Genomic DNA, 24,073 nt, shown 5'->3' with positions numbered 1-24,073 from the left:
GTTCCATGTCAGGAAGGCTGCTTCTTCACTCACCTTGCCTTCTTTTGGAGGTTTTGCCTGATTCTGTGGTAAGCTAACATGAAAACCTCTGATGATTTTGAGTATTTTCATGTGTTACAAAGTACAATAAATGATAGAAATCTTGCCCAAAGAGGGGAAACTGAAGGATGAACCCATAAAGCCAGACTCTTCATCTTCTGAACTAATTTTATTACAGCTGTAATAGGAGCAATTTCAGTTAAAAGGCTCTTGTCAGGCAACAGTTACTGTAGATTACAACCACATAAGAAACCGTGCTGGTCAAAGACAAACCAGGAATTGCTCTAGAAAGGTGGTCATTTGTTCAAAGCTCCCTTCAAGTTAAAATGACCAGATTTTAATCTAATGAGCAATCAAGATAATAAAGTAACCGGTGGTGCAATTCTATTAGAAAAGAACAAAAAGCTTTCTGGAGGATTTGTGGAAATGAATGTCAGCCACATTTTGAAATCAGACATCTTTTGGGAAGCAAAATCTCCCACTGCACTCCGAAACACGACCTTGGCTGAACTGGCATCTTGTGTGAAATGTGCCATAATGTGCAATTCCTTCTAACAATCAGGCTGGAGTGATTCACTTGCATAAAGCATGTAAGATGGAGCTTAGTGTTCAATGTGAGCTCATCAAATAGAGGTTATTGCACAAAATGAGAGCCATTTGAAGGGTTATGTCATAGAATCAAAGAATCAACCAGACTGGAAGAAACCTCCAAGATCATCCAGTCCAACCTAGCACCCAGCCCTAGCCAATCAACTAGACCATGTCACCAAGTGCCTCATCCAGGCTTTACTTGAACACCTCCAGGGACGGTGCCTCCACCACCTCCCTGGGCAGCCCATTCCAATGCCAATCACTCTCTCTGGCAACAACTTCCTCCTAACATCCAGCCTAGACCTCCCCCAGCACAACTTGAGACTGTGTCCCCTTGTTCTGTTGCTGCTTGCCTGGGAGAAGAGACCAACCCCACCTGGCTACAGCCTCCCTTCAGGTAGTTGTACACAGCAATGAGTTCACCTCTGAGCCTCCTCTTCTGTGGCTGCACACCCCCAGCTTCTTCAGCCTCTCCTCATAGGGTTTGTGTTCCAGGCCCCTCACCAGCTTTGTTGCCCTTCTCTGGACACATTCCAGTACCTCAACATCTCTCTGGAATGGAGGAGCCCAAGACTGGACACAGCACTCAAGGTGTGGCCTGACCAGTACAAGGGTACAAGGGCAGAATAACCTCCCTCATCCTACTGGCCACACTGTTCCTGATCCAGGCCAGGATGCCATTGGCTCTCCTGGCCACTTGGGCACACTGCTGGCTCACCTTCAGCTACTCTCTACCAGCACCCCCAGGTCCCTTTCTGCCTGGCTGCTCTCCAGCCACTCTGTCCCCAGCCTGTAGTGCTGCTTGGGGTCGTTGTGGCCAGAATGTAGAACCTTGCAGTTGGCCTTGTTAAATCCCATCCCATTGGCCTCTGCCCACCCATCCAGCCTGGCAAAGTCCCTCTGTAGGGCTTTCCTCAGTGCAGAAACTCAAGTAACTGGTCAGTGATGTAGTTGCCTGGACAGTTGAAAGTGCTTTAAAATAACTTTTTACAAGTATGAATATAATTTTCTGTCATTTGAGCTTAAATAAGAGCTCCTTTGCATGATAAGTTTCCTTCTGGAGTGAATTTTTACTGCTGAGTTATAAACCCCTGGAGTAGTGGTTTCCAATAAAAATGCTGACAGACCCTTAATGTTAGCAGCACAAATAGTGCTGCTGTAATAAAGATAAAGGGGAGATCATCAGACTTGCCTTTTTTTTCTCAATATAGTAGACCTTTGAGGAGGATCTGAGGCTGATGATATTCATGGAGCACTGCTAAGAGTTCTAAACTTGTTGACAAATATCTGGGCTTTTTAAAGAATTAAAAGAAAAAGGTATTATTGTTTGGCAGCTCAAGAGCTGTTTATGACAGAGGAGTCAGTGAACATTAAATCTTTAAATTGTTTATTGTGAACACCACATCTTACAAAAAATCCCAAGTAGCATTAGAAAGCATCTGAGTGGAAAAACTGATTATTTTGTTGTTTGGTGCCTGTGTTGTATCTGTGGCACTACACACTGTTGATAGAAAGTGGTTTTCCTATGTTGAACAAGTCCTGTGAGGAAAGGCTGAGGGAGCTGGGGGTGTGCAGCCTGGAGAAGAGGAGGCTCAGGGCAGACCTCATTGCTGTCTACAACTACCTGAAGGGAGGCTGTAACCAGGTGGGGTTGGTCTCTTCTGCCAGGCAACCAGCAATAGAATAAGGGGACACAGTCTCAAGTTGTGCCAGGGGAGGTTTAGGCTGGATGTTAGGAGGAAGTTCCTGCCAGAGAGAGTGATTGGCATTGGAATGGGCTGCCCAGGGAGGTGGTGGAGTCACCATCTCTGGAGGTGTTCAAGCAAAGCCTGTCTGAGGCACTTAGTGCCATGGTCTGGTTGATTGGCTAGGGCTGGGTGCTAGGTTGGACTGGATGATCTTGGAGGCCTCTTCCAACCTGGTTAATTCTATGAAATTCTATGAGAAGTTATTTGTAGAGCAAGGCATTAGTCTTATGGAAATGAGTTGAAATGGCATTCATCAGGCTTAGGTACATATGTTGAAGCTATTTTGATCCCGTTCAGACCTTCTGGGTTTAGTGCTGCACTGTATCTTCCAAGATCTGTAAGGCAGCACAGGAGAGGCAAATACCAAGTACCAGGAAGGCATCAAGGAGGTGGTGAGCACTGGGTTGTGCTGTCCTCCCACCGAGAGTACATGAGGCTTCTGCTGGGACTAGAAGAAAACTGCCTTGTTGCTCTTGCTGGCATCTGCACTGTTGCTTTGTGTTTGCTGGCTGCCGGTCACAGCAACAAGAGAGTTTTGCATCTGGCACTGCTAAGGAAGTTTGTATATGAAGTCCTATATGGAAAGCAGCTCTGGCTCCTGTAGAGCCTGTGATTCACACCTGGGAAGTAGAGTGTGTCTTAGGAGAAAGGTTGATCAGAAGCCATCCTCTCCAACCTCTGTGTCCAATGTCTCCAGGCACTTCAGCAACTTACATAGGGAGCTTGAAGTGTGTAACTGGAGCTGCATGGTGTCTGAAGCAGCTGTGCCTCCCTCTCTTTTCACACAGAATTACAGAATGGTAGGAGCTGGAAGATTATCCAGAGATTGAGTCCAACCCCTCTGTTGAAGCAGGATCACCTAGGGCATGTCACACAGGAAAGCATCCAGATATGTTTTGCAGGGCCAGAGGGACTGGCCATACAAAGAGGCAGTAAAGTGGGGGGTGATGAAGATGGGAGAAGTGCTGTGGTCACAGACTTTCAAGGGTAGGCAATTGGCCAGGCTGCAAGACACATCTCAAGTGACACACAAGATCATTAGAAGGCATTGCATGCAGCAGTTAAATCCTAGAGGAAGGCTGCTGGCTGTGTGGCACTGTTTTTGTACCCTTGAATGTTAACTACAGCACTCAGATTTGATTCTGTGGCATGTTTCTTAAAGCCCAGCACAAATAGTGAACAAGCTTGCTGGGACCTTATTGTTTGGAAAATTGATAGAAGGCAGGGCAGTGGTTTAGCTGTTGCAATGACACCTGAAAAGACAGCCTTGGGAAACAAACCTCTTGCCCTTTCTAGAGATGTAGCTGTTCAGTGATGCTGTAAGTATGCCCAACTTTGGCTTAAATTAGGGCACAGTATCTTTTTAGGGGTTTAATTTGGATTGCTTCATATCACCTGCTATAGTACTTCTATGGTTTTCTGAGGGTTTGGTTTTTTGTTGGTGTTTGTTTATTTGTGGGTTTTTTTTTGTTGGTTTTGTGGATTGTTTATTTTTTCCCCCAGTTTACCATTTCTTGTGGATACTTGAACAACAGAAATTACATCACCAGTCCTGTTCTTAGTGTCTGCCTAGGCAGGGGTGTGGGTGTGTCTGAGCAACGCAGTGGCAGGTACAACTCCCTCCACCCAGCTCAGTGCAGGGTCCTGCAGAGTTGATAAAGATCATCCTCTCCTTGTATCTGGTTCCACCCCCCCCCCCCCCCACCCCCCCCCCCCCGTCTGAGGGTTCCTTTGTTTGCCTGGAGAAACAGACCCTCCAGCTTATCAGGCAATTGACCACAGATAAACCACCTAGGGTATAAATGGAGTTCTGCTATAGAGAGAGGCTTTCTTACTCTTGCTCCACAGAAGCAGCCTCTGCAGCTTGGAACTTCTTCCCTTTTACAGTAGAACCTAAGGAACCTTACCCCACAACTCCCCCACCATCTCCCCCCCCCCCCCTCCTTTGGTGATTAATATCTTCATTGATGATCTGAATGAGGGGATTGAGTCCACCATCAGTAAGATTGCAGACTACACCAAGTTAGGAGCATGTGTTGACCTGGTAGAGGGTAGGAGGGCTCTGCAGAGGGACCTGGACAGGCTGGAGAGATGGACACAGTCTAATGCCATGAGTTTTAACAGGTCCAAGTGCCAGGTGCTGCACTTTAGGTACAACAACCCCATGCAGTGCTACAGGCTGGGGACAGAGCAGCTGGAGAGCGGTCAGGCAGAGAGGGACCTGGGGGTACTGGTTGACAATTGACTGAAATTGAGCCAGCAGTGTGCCCAGATGGCCAAGAAGGCCAATGGCATCCTGGCCTGTATCAGGAACAGTGTCACCAGCAGGACCAGGTAAATCATTCCACCCCTGTACTCAGAGCTGGTCAGGCCACATCTTGAGTCCTGTGTCCAGTTCTGGCCCACTCAGTTTAAGAAAGATGTTGAGGTGCATGAACATGTCCAGAGAAGGGCAACGAGGCTGGTGAGGGGCTGGAACACAGCCGTACCCCAGGAGTGGTTGAGGGAGCTGGGTTTGTTCAGCCTGGAGAAGAGGATACTCAAGGGAGACCTTATTGCTCTCTACAGCTACCTGAAAGGAGGTTGTAGCCAAGTGGAGATTGGTCTCTTCTCCCAGGCACCCAGTGACAGAACAAGAGGACACAATCTCAAACTGCACCAAGGCAGGTTTAGGCTGGACGTTTGGAAGAAGTTCTGCATGGAAAGAGTGATCACCCATTGGAATGGGCTGCCTGGGGAGGTGGTGGAGTCACCAGGTGTTTAAGAGGAGGCTGGATGAGGCACTTAGGGCCATGGTTTAGTTAATGAAAAGGTTCAGGTGATAGGTTGGTCTTTTCCAACCTGGTTAATTCTATGATTCTATGAGTAGAGATAAAGGTGGGTGGGTAGGTAGGTAGGTAGATCAATCCTGCATACTTGTGAGAGATTTTCCTTTTCTGACTGAGTTGTGTGCACATTTTGTTCCACCTCTCCATGTAGTTTAATAGTTTAATTAGTTGTGCAGCAGTGTTTTCCCAACCAACATCCAAACCAGTAATTTAGTTGTGTTGGAAGGAGATTTAATTGTAGTAGATCAGTGGCTGTTAGCTGCCTGTTTCGTGTGTTCCCTTCATGACAAACACACATTCTGAATGCCTTACAAGCATTTAAAATGAAAATGTGTTGTCTCTCTGACTGTTTCTACTCTTTAAAGACTTTCAGCACTGTTCACTATTTTCCTTGGGTATTTTCTGTATGCAGCAGCACTGCCCAAGGAATGCATTCAGGCAAGTAATGACCTATTGTACTACTACAACTTTTAATAAATTCCTAGAATCCAGTGCTTGCTTGGTTATGAAGGTCCTGCTCCTTGTGATAATCCCCTGGTGAAAACTCTTGAGCCAAGTGCTTGTGGAGGTTGGCTGTATGTGGGTTTCCAGCCAGGTTGGTAGCTGAAAGGCATTATTAATGCTCAGAGTAGACTGTTTCCTGCAATCAAAATAAAGAGCAGCCTTTCTAATGTGCAAACTCAACCTTATTTTAATTGCAACAGCCCTGGATGCCAATGTGGTTTAAATATAATTATTTTTAGTTTAAATATTCTCTCTGGGTATAGCAGGTCCATTTCCTTCTCTGTCCTATGATATTGCATGATCTGATGTACTGCAGGACTTGTGGGAGTGTTGAATAAAATGAGTGAGCTGTGAGTCAGAGATCACAGTGAGCTGGGAAGCAGAAGGGCAGAGCCTGGATGGTGGCTGAAGAGGACATGATCTGGACCTGAAATACAGGGGAACAGTGTATATAGATCTACAGGAGCAGAGAATATTGGAGTTTAAACATGTGAATTTTTAAGGTCTGCTGTTGAACTCCATTTATTTATCTATGTATTTCTTGTATTACTCTGAGTAATTTCCTAGAGGAGAGAGAAAATAAGGCTTTGAAACAAAGCTCCTGGTAACTATTTCCTAATACTCTGTAAAAGTGTCCCACTTTTCCAGTATCTTCAGACCCAATATACATTTACACAAACTGTAGTGGTTTGGATGGGGGGTTTTATGTGGTGTTTTTTTTCCTATAGCACATTCTCATTTAGCAGTTAACAACTCTGCTAATAACTCTCCCACTGAGTCTAGTGTTAGTACTGTGTCTATAAAACCAATATAATAATTTTGTTCCTTTCTTCTCTGAGGGTTGCAGAAAAACATTTCTGCTGAAATGCCTCTGAGCTTTATTTCCTCTCTCTGGCATGATTTTCAAATGTGCACGTGTGCACAGCACAATAGGGAGACTGAGATGGAACATCAGTTCTTGGCAGCTCAGAGGCGGAAAGCTGATTTGATCCATCATCACCCTGCAACAAAGATGTAAAGCCAGCGTAAAAAACTGATTGGGAATGTGTGCTCAAAAATGAAAAGGGCAAATACAGAGTAAAAATAAAACCTGGTCAGAAGTAGCTTTGGAATATCTGAATGCACATCTGACGACAGGGCAGTTCCTGACATTTCTTATCTCTATCTCAGGAGCAGAATGTTCTGCATCTGTAGTGTGTTGAGGGAGCTGGGAGTGTTTAGCCTGGAAGAATTGAGGCTCAGGGGTGACCTCATTGCTGTCTACAACTACCTGAAGGGAGGCTGTAGCCAGGTGGGGTTGGTCTCTTCTGCCAGGCAACCAGCAACAGAACAAGAGGACACAGTCTCAAGTTGTGCCGGGGGAGGTCTAGGCTGGATGTTAGGAGGAAGTTGTTGTGAGAGAGAGTGATTGGCATTGGAATGGGCTGCCCAGGGAGGTGGTGGAGTCGCCGTCCCTAGAGGTGTTCAAGTAAAGCCTGGATGAGGCACTTGGTGCCATGGTCTGGTTGATTGGCTAGGACTGGGCAATAGGTTGGAGTGGATGATCTTGGAGGTCTCTTCCAACCTGGCTGATTCTGTCCTTCTGTGAGTGGCCCGGAGGACAGTAAGGGCGTTCTGCACAGTGTCATGTGTTTGTACCAAGCTTTGCAAATAGTTCAGTCTGAGTCTTCAGCCTTGAATCTTGAATATGCTTATTGTTCTGTGCAGAGGGAGAAAGACTTGAGGATTACCTTATCATCTCATCTAGGCTGGCAGACTGCTCCCCTTAAATCATGTTTTTGCAATCTCTTGGAAGTCCTCATGCAGGAATGTTTCTTCTTCAAATGTTTATTAGTGGTAGAACTTTGTGTAGAAATTTGCAGTTCATCAGCTCATACCAAGTTCCAGAGATGCCTACCTTGCACCCAAACACAAGACAAGAAAAGTTGCTTCCAAACATTTGGGTATTTTTGTTAGAAATATGATATCACAGGCTCACAGGATATTGGGGGTTGGAAGGGACCCAAGGAGATCATCGAGTCCAGCTCCCCTGCCAGAGCAGGACCACACAATCTAGCACAGATCACAGAGGAACACATCCAGACAGGCCTTGAAAGGCTCCAGAGGAGGAGACTCCACAACCTCTCTGGGCAGCCTGTGCCACTGCTCTGGGACCCTTACTGTAAAGAAGTTCCTCCTTGTGTTGAGGTGGAACCTCCTGTGCTGCAACTTACACCCATTGCTCCTTGTCCTATCCCGGGGAGCAGTGAGCAGAGCCTGTCCCCCCATCCTGGCCAGTCCTCAGATATTTATAGACAGTTATCAAATCCCCTCTAAGTCTTCTCTTCTCCAGACTAAACAGCCCCAGGTCCCTCAGACTCTCCTCATCAGGCAGTGCCCTCCTGTCCCCTCATCATCCTCATGGCCCTCTGCTGGACCCTCTTCAAGTGGGGAGCCCGAAACTGAACACAGTATTCAAGATGAGGTCTCACCAGGACAGAGGAGAGGGGGATGAGAAACTCCCTTGATCTGCTGGACACACTCTTCCTAGTACACCCCAGGATGCCATTGGCCTTCTTGGCCTCAAGGACACATTGCTGTGCCATGGGTAACTTGTTAGCCACCAGCACTCCCAGGTCCCTCTGCACTGGGCTGCTCACCAGCAGGTCACCTCCTGACTTTTACTGGTGCAGTTTATTATTCCTCCCCAGACTCTGCACTTGTCCTTGTTGTGTCTCCTTTAGTTCCTCAGTGCCCAGTACTCCAGAGCTGATACTGATCTTGCCTAGAGAAGAACCACTTGAAACTGTGAAAGAGCAAAGTCTGAAGATGTTCTTCACAGTCTCCTTGTACAGGAGCCTCTTTGTACAGCCTGTAAACTGATGTCATTTAACACACTTAACCAGAGCTTCAATCCTCAAATCTTACACTTCTACTATTTTAGTTGCCAACAGAGGTGATGGGAGGCAGGGGGGAACTTCTTTGTGAGAAAGATAACATCAAATACACATTTTGGTGCACTCTGCTCATCAGATTCTTGTTTCTGAAAACGCTCTTGTGTGTGGAGCTGTCCTGTTTTGTTGCAGAGCTCAGATCTATAACAGACCACCAAACTTCAGACCAGGCCACCCTCTGAGTTAATGATATGCATAGTATTTCAAGTTGAGAACATACAAATTGCCTCAAAAAACGTGAGTAACTAATTAAAACCAAAAGGAGACACTTGCCACATGTTTGCAATTGAGACTGCAAAGAGGGACGAGTGTTTCCTGGTCAGATTCTCATCAGTTATACAGAATCCTTGTGAAGGCAGCAGGGAGGGGAATTGCCCCTTGGTGGCTTACAGAGGTAATATGGAAACTGGGGGGTAATTGATAGGCCAGTTTGTTGTTGTTTGTTTTTTCCTGTAGAGTTTAATTCTGCACCTCTCTGTGCTGTGAGTAGTAGAAGGAGAGATGGTATGTGGTGAATTAAACAACTTTTTGTCTTCCACGAGTTGCATGAGCATGACCTGGTTTCAGCTAAGTTCAGTTCCCTGAGCTGGCCCTCACTTCCCTTGCTGCAAATAAAGGGCAGGAGGGGCTTGTGTCTGTTCCTGGTCACTGCTGGGGACGTTGCCTGCTGTTCAGCATGCAGTTTAGATTGTTTCAGTTGTAGCAGGATCTGGATACCTAAAGAGTATTTCCAGCAGTTTCTGAGTACTCAGCAGTTTCTGTCTGTCAGGAAGATGGTGTCTGGGGGAAGGTGACTACTTCAGCTCTGGATTTTTCTGCCAGTCTGACTTCTCATAGGCAGCTTATATCAAGGTTGAAGTCATCTTATCTGTATTTCATCTGGCATGGAGGTTGTCATCTGCACTCAGTGATTTTTATATCGAGTACACTGACTTTAATCTTCCAGTTGATTTGGAAGGGACCTTAAAGATTGTCAAGTTCCAACCCCCTTGCCACAGGCAACAGCACTTCTTACTAAACCAGGTTGCCCAAGGCCCCATCCAAACTGGCTTTGAAGACTTCCAGGCTTGGAGCCTCCACAACATCTGTAGGCAGCCTGTTCCTGTGTCCCAGCAACCTCACAAGGAAGAATGTCTTCCTAATATCTAATCCAAACCCAGCTTCTTCCAGTTTGCAGCCATAAGTTCCTCTGTGATCTGTGTTAGATAGGATTGTCCTGCTCTGGCAGAGGGGTTGGACTCGATGATCTCTTTGGGTCCCTTCCAACCCCTAACATCCTGTGGGCCTATGATAACCTCTTGTCCTGTCAATCTATGTCCTATTAACAAGTTCCTCTCCAGCTCTCCTCTAGTCCCCTTCCAATACTGGAAGGCTGCTCTAAGATCTCCCTGGAGCCTTCTCTTTCAACATGGAGAATCACATTCTGCAAATTCATGTCAAGAAAACAAACCAGCGCAAAAAAATTATCTCTGTTGGCAACCAGGAGCCTAGCAGTCTCCTCTCCTGGTACTCTCTGGCTGCCACAGGGAACCCACCACAGTCCCTCAAGTCTACTCCCCAGTTTTTCTCCTTGATCACTTGTTTAGCACCTGGAGCAGCTCCCAGTGGCAGATACCAGAGTATCAACAAACTATATTGTTCACATTCTTTTCCAAAACAGTTCTGAAGTTTTGAAGGACCCAAATACTGATGTGAATCTTTCTGGGCAGCTCATAGTGAGCTCGTTGCTGCAAGAAGCTGCCAGCTCCTGCTTAGGTTTCTGTCTTTTGAACAACCCATGTGAGACTCTTGCTTTTGATTATATGGCTGCTTGTTGTCCTTAAAAGTTGCTCCTGGGAGGACCTTGTTGAGTACTTTCAGGAAGTAGAGGTGTTCATCAGGAACTTAATTTCCCTTGCCTTCCTGGCTTGTTCAGGGAATTTCAGTAGGTCTGTGAAGCTTGACTTCCCTTTATGAAGCCACTTTTGTTTCTTCCCCAAATGTTACCTTTGTTGCTCCCCAAATGTTATGTTATGTCATGTATTACAGATTGATTTCTTTACACTAGCTTCTATTTATTTGCCTTGGAGAGTCCTTTGGCTTATTAGTCCAGAGTTCCTCTGGTTTGTCCAGGTGTCATGTTGCCATGTCCAACACCAGGGTGGTTTTGATTAAGAGGCTGCATATGATAGCTCTGAGTCCTTTAGTTCTTCAGAACTCCTGCCTTAATGTCCTCTTGTTCTTGGTTTTTGTTTTGCCTTTATAAAGTCTTTTATTCATGGTTCAATTTCAGAAAGATCCTGAGGCACCCTGAAAAAATGGTTTGGCCTTGGAATGTCTGATGCTTGCAGTTGATCTTCCTCATGTTTACCACAGGCAGGTAAGGACCCTGGTCAATATCTCCAGCTTTAATATTGAATGCTTCTGCTGTTCCCTGGGGGGGTGTATGCAGTGTAATGGAACTGACAATCATCTGAGTAAGCTGCTCCTTTCTGACCAAGCTTTGGTCCAAGTTCTCTACACATTCTGCATTATATAAACACAGCAGGAATAAGAGGGGCAAGTTTAAAACCTTATATGAAGAGATGATTTGAATATACAAGTTAGCCTTTGGTAACCTCCTGTTACTATTAAGGTGTGACAGTTGAGATCACGTTTCAGCAAAACTTGGCCATCATTTTCAGTGACTCATAAAGCCCAAAATTAAATCACTTCAAGGAACAGGTAGAGATTTGATTTACAGCTCTGATGCTTTCATAACAGGATATTCTGTTGGGGGAAAAATATATTGAGTCTCTTTGAATTTTTCATGTGTGAATAGTGTTTAAATAATTGATAAAGCCTGTCCTTTATTGTTGACTTACTGTTTTTCTCCTGGTTTTGTACCTTACATTGAAGGAAGTGACATTAATCATAAGTCTGAAGTTTAAGTCACTGTCTCCTCCCAAAGGCTCAAGGGAAATGAAAACAGGTTGATCATTTCCAAGCAGGAGAGGAAGAATTCCCTGAACACTGACATGATGAATTACTGCATCTTGGCCATATGGGGAAGGAGAACATGACTGGATAGGGATCTCCAGTGCACAAAGACAAGGATGGCATATTCCTGCTTTATAATTCTCTTAAAAGGCAGATAAAAGGCACAGTTATTTCATGATCACAGAAATTTGCACGTGAGAAATGGAATCCTAGAGAGTTTTTTAATCACTACCAAAGGAAGAAGGAAGCATGATGGAAATTTACTTATGGTCTAATATGAGGGGAGGGGAAAAAGTGTTAAATCAACACATGAAGTACACATGATGAATTCAAGCCAGTAAAACAAACATCATTTCAGAGGGCTGTCTGCTCTGGACAGGGAGCTCTACAAGCTTCTTACTTACTCAGTAGTTTGGGGCAAGTCGCTCCACCTAGAGAGAGGAGGGTTCTCCTCAGTTCTCTACTGTGTAAGGATGACACCAGGGAGCTGTATGAAGATGAAAAGATATGACCAAAATTTGTGTTATCAAAACTCCTTAACAGTAGAATGGGAGGTTTCACTCTGGTGTGCTGTGTTAGGGAGTAATTTATCTGTCGAGGTACACAGAACAGGTTTGTTGAGGTGCTTGCAGGACAGGAGGTGCTGTGTCAGCAAACTTGGCCACAGTGTTTGGAGACAAATGGCTTTTTACACTCTGTGTAAAGAATACTAGACAGGAAAAAAAACCCAAGCCTCTACAAAGGTGCTAAAGAGGAGTATGAGACTACTTTCTGTATGTGCTTACAACAGAGAGGGCAAATAAGTCCCCTTGCTAAGAGGCAAAGAGCCTTGTGCTAAAATGTCTGCTCATGGGATAGCCAGCAATTCTACTGGCTTTGACCTATTGCCAGTCAAAAATCATCCTCTTCTGCTGTTCAGAACAACCTAGAGGATATAAATTTTGGATTAAATGTTCATTAAATGGAATGTTGAATGTGTAGATTTGCTTTGGCCTTAGTTACGGGCTCCAAAAGGCCAAAGGGCAGGACCTGTGACCTCTCAATAGTTCTGTTCCTTTTCTGTAAAGCAGGTGTGAGAAGATTGATTGTATTTGGTTAGGGCTTATCTTGTCTGAATGCAAGAAGTTATGAGTTAGAGTGCAGTGAGGGCATGCTGACCTACGGGAACTTTTGCCTGTGTTGTATCTACTTTCCTTCCCCTCTGCCCTAGGGAGACCTCATCTTGAATACTGCCTTCAGTTTGGGGCTCCTCAGTTTAAGAGAGACAGGGATCTCCTGGAGAGGGTCCAGCAGAGGGCTACAAGAATGATTAGGGGACTGGAGGGCACTGCCTGATGAGGAGAGGCTGAGGGACCTGGGGCTTTTTAGTCTGGAGAAGAGAAGACTTAGAAGGGGTTTGATAAATGTTTCTAAGTATCTGAAGGCTACCAGGAGGGAGGGGACAGGCTCTGCCCACTTGCTCCCTGGGATAGAACAAGGAGCAATGGGTGTAAGTTGCAGCACAAGAGGTTCTGCCTCAACACAAGGGGGAACTTCTTTACTGTAAGGGTCCCAGAGCACTGGCACAGGCTCCCCAGAGAGGTTGTGGAGTCTCCTTCTCTGGAGCCTTTCCAGGCCTGTCTGGATGTGTTCCTCTGTGATCTGTGTTAGATAGGATTGTCCTGCTCTGGCGGGGGGGGGGGGGGGGTAATAGAATCATAGAATCAACCAGGTTGGAAGAGACCTCCAAGATCATCCAGTCCAACCTAGCACCCAGACCTATCCAGTCAACTAGATGACCTCCTTGGGTCCCTTCCAACCCCTAACACCCTGTGAGCCTGTGAAGAGATGTTGGTCTAGTATTTCTTGCGAGCAATCAGGCTGTTTGCTATTAAAACCACTACAGCAATACTGCAGCCATGTGTCTACTGAATCCTCAAGTGCCACTTTTGGACAGACTTTTTCCCCAGTAGCTCTAGGAAAGGAGGATGTGGTGAGGTATTGCAATGTTTCCCCCAGGCATCGATTAAGCTAGTAAAAAAGAAAATGGGTTTTGAAGCTGTGCCTGGCCAAAATCACTCCAGTGCAGCTATTCCTGTAAGAACTCTGTGTTACAGCATTTTGGATGATTTCATGCACACAGGAGCAAATTGCTTTTTGCAACTTCTGTGCAACTATTGAGATATCCAAGAGTAATCTCCTTCACTTCTAGAGATTTACAGGCCCTTCATGCTGAATTGTCTATCCCACATTCTGCACACCTTAAAGAAATTTATTTCTTTACTCTATGGAGTTTATTTTCTTTGGGTTGCTGTTTGCAATATTCTTAGGTGTTTGTGGCAGAGGAGAGGGGAACATATCAGCCTGAAGATTGGAAGTAATGATGTTCTTGCAAAAGCTAGCCCAAATTCTCTTGCAAACCCCATTTTAGTTACTGCCATGTTGAGGGATTCCCCAGTACATGGATGGTGGAAGTTTGCTGATTACATTTGAAGCACAGCAATATTGAACTTCTAAACTGGCTACAAAACTGTTTTCAGTTAAAGATACTGGGTTTGTTCTTGAAAAGACCTGCATACACTTCTTGTATTTGTTTTAGTCTGAATCACACAATTAACCAGGTTGGATAAGACCTCTAGGATCATCGAGTCCAACCTATCACCTAACCCTTCTAATTAACTAAACCGTGGTGCTAAGTGCCTCATGCAGCTTCCTTTTAAACACCTCCAGATATAGTGACTCCATCACCTCCCCAGGCAACCCATTCCAATGGGCAATCACTCCTTCCATGAAGAATTTCTTCCTAATGTCCAGCCTAAACCTGCCCTGGCACAGTTTGAGACTGTGTCCTCTTGTTCTGTCACTGGGTGCCTGGGAGAAGAGACCAACCCCTGCCTGACTATAACCTCCTTTCAGGTAGTTGTAGACAGCAATGAGGTCTCCCCTGAGCCTCCTCTTACCAATACTGAACACTCCCAGCTTCCTCAGCTGCTCCTCATAGGGCTGTGCTCCAGGCCCCTCACCAGCTTTGTTGCCCTTCTCTGGACATGTTCAAAACCCTCAACATCTTTCTTAAATTGAGGGGCCCAGAACTGGACACAGTATTCAAGGTGTGGCCTGACCAGTGCTGAGTACAGGGGCGGAAGGACTTCCCTGGTCTATATCTCCTGTATATGACCTTCTTGCAAGGTGTGAGGTTGAGCTTTGTGGCTGTGACACATTTTTTCAGTGGTCTACAGCAAGGTGCAGGTCTGCAGCTGTCACTGCTGGGCATAGACATGCACCGTATCTCCATGCTTTTGTTGTCTCTATGTAAAAAGTATGCACACTTACCTCTCCCATGCTGTTTCACTTGTCCTTCTCTGTATGTATAAAGTTGAAAACAGTGTGGTCTGGAATTTGGTTAGATCATCTAGGTATAGCTGAATATAACCCCTACTGTAATTGGAGAAGCATTTCTTAAAAGGCATCTGTCAGATCTCGTCCTTCAACTGAAAGAAAGGATTTGAGTTATGCTTAGTCTAAGTGACCTTTGTTCTTAGCTTCTCATTCTATCTGCTCTTGTATCATGTTTTCACAGGACTCCACTGACTTTCTTGTCTATGTTCAAGTTGTTTGGGATCCATGTAAATTAATGTCTTGTAGAGGGAAATTGGTATGTGGCTGATGGGACTTAGGGGCAACAGGCCAATAGCTGCCAGGTTACCAGAGGTAAGAACAGAGTCTGTGAGCCCTCAAGTGAGAAATCTAAGGAAAACAAAGCCTGCAAGTACCATCCCTGTAATCAGAGGCTGGAATATGGAGTTGGCTAAACTGTATGTGGAGCCAGCAATGACCTTGAAAGGCTCCACAGAAGACAGGCAGCTGCAGAGGGAGCTGAAGATGATGAAGGCTCCCCTCGCTAAGGGGTCACACAACTACCAAAGCCAACAACGCACATGGGCAGTAGGGAAAGTTGTTATGTAGCACACTGTGAAGTAAGGGAGGAGCTTGGTTCTGCTTGGTTCAGCCTTCTGGGACCTACAGGCCCCAAGTCACAATTCTGAACATGTATACACTGAGAGCATAGGTGGCTGAGCTGTGAGCAACACCAGCCTCACCAGCCTAACAGCTGCTGGTCCCCGGGGGGATGCCTACCTTTCGAGACAGCAGCTGACCAGTTCTGCTATCTACACACCTCAGGAGCTTTGCTGGCCAGTGGGATAGAATCATAGAATCAACCAGGTTGGAGAAGACCTGAGTATAGCCTGCCCTTCCATCAATAGGGCTACTTGGGATTGTTTGTTGCATCTTATTCAGCATTGTAGTTTCTCCCTTTATGGCTGTAGCATGTGAGTCATAGATACTGTGGTTTCCAGTATACCTTTCTCAATATGCTTTTAGTGTTTAAGCTACAATACCCATGTGTGAGAGCATTCCCTGGTCCCCAGAGAACTCACTGGAACGTGTCTCTGTTTTTCTTCGGCATACTGAATCTCTCTAAGTCCTCCCAGTAGTCAGTTTGCTGGGCACTCATCAAACTTGTGAAGAGGCAGTCCCCAAAGTGTTCTCTATGGCACACAGTTCTTTTAGTTTGACACTTGCTCTCATCAGCATTTAAGAATCTGATATGATGGTAATTAAACACTGGATACTCTCCAGCTTTTTTTTTAGTGGCATAATCATACTTCATGCTTTTTATGGAAGTCAGTACTGAACATCAACAGATTGCTTGCAAGCTGTAAAGGCAAGGACAAGCCACTCTCACCTTTAAGCATTTTCCATGCTGCCATGCATTCATGAAGAAATAGCATATCTTAATCCTTTGTGTGCTGAGTTTTTCTTTGGCTATTTTACTGGGCAGAATAGGAAAACTCAGGGGACTCGGTTATCTAAGCATCTCAAATGAGACAATTTGAAGCTGTATGATTCTGGAGTTACAGCACACTTTCTCCCTGGTTGCCTACAAATAGCCTTTCTGCCCAGCAGGGAATTTGATTCTATCTTGAATGGTTTTATTCATACATTTAATAATGTTGGACAGTTTGAATGCATGCACTTTTCAATCCTGCCAATAGATTTGGTTCTTCTGCTAATTTCCATTTGGATGCTAGCAACAGAGGGCAGAAAGCAAAGATGGGAAGATTTGCCTTCCCTGCAAATCTGGTTGTGTCACAGGGCCAGATTCAGCATTTCCATCGTTTCCTCAGACATCTCTGAATTTGGAAGCTCATTATATATGATATTAAATGTGGCAGAGAATGATATAATGCCTCCTGCCCTTCTTTCAGTGCCTTGCAAGAAAAATCATTCCTTTGAGAGTCATATAATTAGCCGAAAAAGCAAACGGCAAGTTGGCTTTGGGAGGGTAGAGCTTGACAGTGCAAGTAAGCAATTAAGGGTTAGCTGCATTGCAGATGAATCAGCCTGTTCTTTTTTTTGCTGTGCATGGCTTCTGCAGAGTGAAATGCTTCTCCTGAGTGAGGGTTAATGAACAGGGATAATACTTTAATCTGTGAAGAATTCATTAATGTTTGTCTTGAGTAAGAATCACAAAATCTACCCTAGGGTTATTTAAGGCATCTAGGAGAGGAAAATGGAAAACACCAGGAGTACCAAGAATCTCACTCTAAATAGAACAGTACCCTCAGGAACTTTTGCCATGGTTGCACAGTTGGTAAGCTTAGAACCAAAGCAGTTTTAATAATGCTATGGTTTTCCCTGTTACTGCTTTTATTTAACCCTGTACCTACATTTCTCCGTTCTGGGCCCCCCAGTTTAGGAGGGACATTGAGATGCTTGAGCATGTCCAGAGAAGGGCGACGAGGCTGGGGAGAGGCCTTGAGCACAGCCCTACAAGGAGAGGCTGAGGGAGCTGGGATTGGTTAGCCTGGAGAAGAGGAGGCTCAGGGGTGACCTTATTGCTGTCTGCAACTACCTGAGGGGTGGTTGTGGCCAGGAGGAGGTTGCTCTCTTCTCTCAGGTGGCCAGCACCAGAACAAGAGGACACAGCCTCAAGCTGCGCCAGGGGAGATTTAGGCTGGAGGTGAGGAGAAAGTTCTTCACTGAGAGAGTCATTGGACACTGGAATGGGCTGCCCGGGGAGGTGGTGGAGTCGCCGTCCCTGGGGCTGTTCAGGGCAGGATTGGACATGGCACTTGGTGCCATGGTCTAGCCTTGAGCTCTGTGGTAAAGGGTTGGACTTGATGATCTATGAGGTCTCTTCCAATCCTAATAATACTGTGATACTGTGAACTCTCTCACAGTGACCTTCATTAGTGTTCCAGGTCTTTTGCTAAGTGGACAGGCTCTGATGTTTCTGTATCTCCATCACACTATAATGTATCTGTATAGCTTCTTCCTGTCAAAGTTTAGGAAAACACCAAGAGAATATTTTTTTTCATCCAACTGGGGAAAGCTTTGGAACGCAAAAAGACCAAACCAGCTTTTAAGAGTTCCATCTCCATCGTCCGTATTTTGTTAGTGTCTGAACTGCATAATTTTTAAAGAAAGATTGTTGGTGCTGGATGTTCAAATATTTTAATTTCTTTTAACAAGAAGTGGGAGGCAGGTTCTGCTCCCAGTTAGATGTCCTTTCCCACAGACATGCCAGTCAGATTGAGTTTAGAGGGCTCAGTATCCCACATGACTCTCTGCCTGAAGGGAGCATGAAGTCAGGAGTGTGTCTGAGCCTGAGAAGAGCATGTGTGTTGGATGACTGTTTTCCAACAGACAAGATCTTCCCTATTCTTGTGCTACTTCAGAGTATGATGTCTCTCTGCAAAGTGGGACTTTGTGTTGCTAATGAAGAAAATGAATTGCATTACATGGGTAGCTGAAGCAGAGTCACATAGTTTAGGTGCTCCCAAGGTAGCAGGATTAGCCACTGGGCAATGAGGGGGGTGACAGGAAGTGTACTTTCTGCTCCAAGGCAGCTCACGGGCAGGACTAAGGATGTCAGAGCTGTCCCTGATGTATTGGGTCACCTCTAAAGCAAGTATGGGATCCTCCTGTCCAACAGGGGATCACAGGAGATGAACTGCCTTTAGTCCTGAGCTCAGAGGCAAAATGAACAGGGTTAAGATTAATATATGGCAGGATTTTTTTGGTTGCTGATCTGCTGTGGTGCTGTGCAGAATGCTTCCCTTTGTTCCCAGTTCTTCTCTTATTTTTCTCATTGCCTGAAGAGATGGAGAAATGTACCTTCAGCCAATGCTTGCTGACAAAAGGAGGAGTCCTTACTATAGCAAAACCTTGCAGTCATCTCTCTGCTACTGTCACGGTTCTTACTTTGTTAGGTATTATAAATAAGGCTAACAGAAGTGCTTGTCCTGAGCAATTTAAACCCTGGGCAAATCAGCCAGACACTATAAATATATCCAAAAGTGTCTGTTGAAAATGCAGGGCCAGAATGCACATCAGTCCCTTAACAGCAAAGGAAGTTGAAACCTTGATAAGGAAGAAATCAGGTCCTCTTATACCTAGCTGCTGCTCAAAAAGCATTGTCCCTTCAATCCAGATTCAAATACTGCTTTTCTAGAACAAGGTATCATCTCCTTGCTGAGGCTGTTATTATTGTTGTGCCCTCTCTTGACCCAAGAAGCCAATAAAGAAGTCTGGGAAGGAAGGTTTTGTGTCATTTTTTCCACTTAAGATGAGAAATTGCTAAGTTAAGGATGGCTTTGATGCACTCCTATGTCCTCATGGAGAATTTACAAAGGCCTGCATTCCCTGAACACAGCAGGACTCAAGAAAGCTGTGATTCTGTGAAACCTCACACTAAAGCTGTCATCTTTGGCTTTACCTGGGCCCAGGTGGTTAGTGCTTGCTTGGCATCCATTCCTTTCTCTCTTCTGGCCTTTCTGTGAACAAGTTTGCTTTTCTTCTGTGATAATTTCTGCTGATCAATGTCCTGTCCCCTGGATGTGCAGCCTGACATCCTTGTGTTGTGGAGGCAGGGAATTAGCGTGGCTGAGTCAAGAATATATATACAAATAGAATTACTTTATTTTCCTGGAACCCCCCCACAAAACTACATACAGAAATTAATTAATTAATTAGCAGACTCCGTTTGATTGAGAAGATCTTACAAAGGATGCTACAGATAAATTTGGCTATTTTAGAAGTCAGGAAATGGAAAAGGCTAAGCTGTAAACACAGCTTTTCCCCACTATCAATCAGGCTGAGCAGAAAGTTCACTACTCACAGGTGAGCCAGGCTGTCTGAGAGAAAGGGCACTCCAGATGCCTGTCAGCTCTCTCTCTTTCAAAGGACATCCGAGGCTCCTTGGGCCTGTTAAGCTTGCCCAAGAGAGTGCTTACAGTGGGGAGCTGTCCTAAGCAGGGATGGTCCTGTCCCTCAGGAGCTTGTCCCTCGCAGTGCCAGGGGCCTCTCTCTGCAGGAGCTCTCCAGGCGGGGAGCGCCCCAAGGCAGGGAGCACCCCAATGGTTACACCTTCCCAGGCAAAGGGTCCAGTTCCCGTCCCTAGGCACGAAGCACACAGCCAGCCCCAGCCCGGCTGCAGCGCGGGCGCCTGCATGGCTCACCCCTTGTGCCGGAGGGACACTTTGCTTCCCCACTTCAAGCCTGCAGGGCTGGGGGGGAAACAGGATTTTCATGCCTTTCCTATCCCGTTCAAACCATGGAGGAAGAGGACTTTGGGGGTATCCAGGACACCTTGGCAACATTTCCATGAAACAATTAGTTCTGTTTGTTAGGGATACATAGCTGTTTCCTTGCTTTGCATTACCTCTCTGCCCTCTAGGCTGTGGTGTGTGTCAGTAGGGGTTGTGTTAGGCTAGGAGAGAAGTGGTTATGTGTTGTGTTATTGTCTGTACTTCAGAGGTGCACCAAGACTTTGCTTTTAGATATTTAAAATGCAGGACAGTGGGGACTTAACCCTGAAACTATAGCCCTTGAGGGCAAGGGTATCATTGAGAATATCATGGATATTAGGTAGCATTTTGGGAAAGCTACTTGCCTGTGTAAGTGGCAAGCTGGGCAGAAAGCTAGAAGTGTTTTCTCTGAAAGTGTGGAAGGTGAAGAGATGACAGTTAAGAGTTGAGGCTTTTTCTCTCAGGCCTTCATATGCCTCTCTCTGAGTTAAAGAATTGCTATATCCAAGACATGAGCCAGGTGGTGGGGGAGGATTTGTAGCTGGTGGAATAAAGTGTTTCTTGTGTTGCTCTTGATCCGGAACTGGCCATTGGACACCTCAGGAAGCCATGTAAAGGAGACTGACTTGGCAAACAGATGAGTTAGTGGCCCCAAGTGTTGAAGCATGAGTCAATTTGTTACAAGTGCTTTTCCACTTGTGTTTCAGTCTGAGTATCCCAGCTTTTCTTCTGAAGAGCTGAACATCTCTTCTTAGTACTAAGAGTGGTTCTCAATATGTGACAGTTCTCAAGATCATACCCTGAATATCTGTATTTGAGTACACTCAGATGGAGCTGTGAACCTAACAGACACTTTAACAAATTAAATTTGTGATATCCAGTAGCAACAAATGCAAGAATGTTGCTGTGAGCCTGAAATTTACATCAGAGATGAGTTCAAACTCACATTGCAGTCCTTATGTCTTCACCCCACCTGTGAAGAACATCCCTGCTTCTTGTCACTTCAAGTTCTTAGCACAGAAGTGCACTCGTGCAAGGTCTGGAGTGCCATTAATTCTTCAGGAAAGCTCTGTCTGTGACTGTCTCTCATAAAGCTTGAGGGAGAAGAATGTCTTTTGAAACTTCTCATGAGTACCCACCATAGTCAAAGGGGCTTCTGTGTTGCCCTTGACTGCTACAGACAGCAATGTCATGACCTGTTGCTGTGCTCATGAGAAGCACTGGTCTGTTGGAATAGGGATGAATTTGCCAAGCATGCTTTATCTGCTCTAGCCACATGGCAATGCCTGAGATGTGACATGCGACAGGAGTATCAGGGAGCTGTCGTCACAGACCACACAATGCAGATCTGATTTGAGGAGATGGCATTCAGCTGGTGGAGTTAAGCCTTTGAGCTTTTTATGCTGATACTTCACAGCTCTGAGCATGAATAGTGGTTGTGAACACTCCTTGGTATTTCTGTGTATTCACTTAAATATCTGTCAGTGGACATAAAAAGACCCCTGTCTATGCTGCATTGCAGCCTTATGCTCCTGTCATTTCAGTTTCAGGCGTGTGGCTGAGCATAGGATACATCCCAGATCTGAGAAAAAGAATGGTTTTCCTTTGCTAATGGAATAAGTTATTTTAGTGTAAAGTACAACTAGGAATTGGTACCTCTCTTTTTGTTTGACTCTAAACAAGGTGAGTTCAGCTAAATTACACTGCGAGCCAGCTCAGTCAAGGAAATCAGAAGATCTGCAGATTCTATTAATGTGAGCTGCTCTATATACTGTTGGAATACAGAATCAGCAGGAGCAAAAAAAGTATTTTGGGGAATGGATGTGCTGGTTCAGTGCAAAATCATAGACAAGAACAAGCAAAGATTATTCAGATAATGGTCTCAACTGAGAATAGCTAATGGGGCCAATTAGCTCTTATGATGTAGCTGCCTTCTGACTAATTGTAGCAGTCTGTGATGGGTGGTGATTATCTTATGGCATTTGCCTGAGCACAGCGAGCAAAGATGCAGCCTGAAGGTATGGAGGAGGAAAGTACAGTAGGGAAACTCACCTACAGCACAAAACTTTCTAAATGAAGATGGCAACATAGACATTTCTGGGTCTCATTTATGTAAGGCCTCACCTCAGAAGGCCATGGTCTAGCAAGGTGTCTGAAGAGTGTTTGGAAGCCACTAAGGGGAGATACGACGGCTGCTGACTAGGGCCTTACAGAACAGCAGGAGGAGATGAGAGGTGGAACCCAGTGACTTCCCCAGTGACTCTGTGGGTGATTTCTTCCCTTCTCTAGTGGAAGAAATGCAGGAGTGACTATATCACCTACCCCTGATTTAACTGAGGTTTGACACTGAAGGGTTTAATTACCATCCTGTAGCTAATTCCCTATAAGTAAAACTTGATTGAATGCTATCTCCTTGAGCACTGATCTAGCATTGAATGGGGCTGCAGCAGGAATCTGTTTGGATCATTTTGCTGAGCTGTGGGCTTACAGATTAATTTGAGCTTCAGGAAGGTTGCTAAAGAGTTTTGGGTGGCAGATCTTCCCTGAAAGCAAAGATGTAGCTGGGGAACTCTGAACTGGCATTCCCTTAATAACCAAAAGATCCTTGGTGTATTCATCTGGACTGCTGAATATGTTGTTGTTGTGGAAGGCTAATAGGCCTAAAACATGTCCTGGCTTGCCTCACCCTTCTGCTGATAGAGGAAGTAAGGGCAGGAGGAAAACAAAGGTTTGGGCCATTATGTCTCCTCCCAAAGTGATGAGCAGGTACCCACAGGTGTTTATGCACTTGTGAGTGTCTTGCCCAAATAAGGGTGAGCAAGCCCTGGGTTCACCTCATATGGTCAGTTTGGCAGATGCCATTTTGATTGGTGAATCTCTGTGGCCAAAGGAGACAGGGCTCTTGGGCAAGTAATAGAAGTTGAGCTAAGTTGCAAGCAGTTGTGCTCCTTCTGCCTTGCTGCCTCTGCAGTTTGGCAAAGTGCCATTCTGATTGATGAATCTCTCTGGACAAAGGAGCCATTGCACTTGGCCAAATAATATAAATGGAGCTAAGTTGCAAGCTCTGCTCTGCCCTGCCTCACTGCTTTACTTGGACAATGTGCTCTGCTCTGCCTCAGTGTGTTCTGCTCTGCCTCCATGCTTCAAACAACAAAGCTTTAATGTACAAGCTTTGACTACCTGGAAACTTGCTGTGCTTCAGGTTTACCAGGAGAAGGCATTAAGTGCCTCACAACATGGCAAGAAGTGCCACTGTTATCATGCTTTCTGCACATCTGCAAGACATCCTGCTTGCACTCTGCAAACCTCTGTGCCAAGTCTGGAATTCAAATGAGGAACCAGAATCAGCTTAGAGATCATCTGCCTCTTTCCTGGCATCCTGTTAGAGCCTGGAAGAAGCCTCTCAATGCCAATCAAGACACCAACAGAACTCCCTTCAAGTGTTTGGGTAGTGTCTGGCAACTGTAGTTAGCCCTGGGAATCCAGATATAATACTTTGTGAGTAAATATTCATAAGCCTCTCTGTAAATTAATTCTATTGTGTCTTCTGCCTTAGCAGAAGCATTAATAGATTATTTAAAGATTGGTTTTATGTTCTTGGTATTTTAAAATTATTTCAGTGCTTGAAATTTTAAAAATAAAAAGACAACTATCTGCAGGGTCCAGCAGATAAGTTTCAATCTATTAATTAGAACAGAGGAAGAAATTATGAAGCTGATGAGCACTTTCTGTGTTGGGTGGTATCTGTGCTCTCCCTAAGCACCACTGTGCACTTTTTTATGGCATTTGTGCTTATGTGGAATGTTAGGCTGAGGCAAAACTCTATTACCCCAGGAGAAGGCAGCCAGTGACTGTTGGCCTGAAATAGTTTCTTTCTATGTCAGTTGTTCACCCTGCCA

General features: G+C 45.2%; 1 long non-coding RNA gene across 1 annotated transcript in view; it reads left to right on the top strand.

The window, feature by feature from the left end:
- LOC135186918 (uncharacterized) overlaps window positions 1–23,811 on the top strand; it is a 166,537-nt gene extending 142,726 nt beyond the window's left edge. The window contains exons 3-4 of the long non-coding RNA XR_010307146.1: window positions 10,916–11,002; window positions 23,377–23,811. This is a non-coding gene — a long non-coding RNA (uncharacterized LOC135186918). The remainder of the gene's footprint in view (window positions 1–10,915; window positions 11,003–23,376) is intronic.
- Window positions 23,812–24,073: the final 262 nt, after the last annotated feature.

The sequence above is a fragment of the Pogoniulus pusillus genome, chromosome 26 (genome assembly GCF_015220805.1).
Source record: "Pogoniulus pusillus isolate bPogPus1 chromosome 26, bPogPus1.pri, whole genome shotgun sequence".
In the NCBI taxonomy this organism is placed as follows: domain Eukaryota; kingdom Metazoa; phylum Chordata; class Aves; order Piciformes; family Lybiidae; genus Pogoniulus; species Pogoniulus pusillus.
The sequence above is the reverse complement of the archived record's forward strand: the minus strand, read 5'-3'. Positions and strand labels throughout refer to the sequence as shown.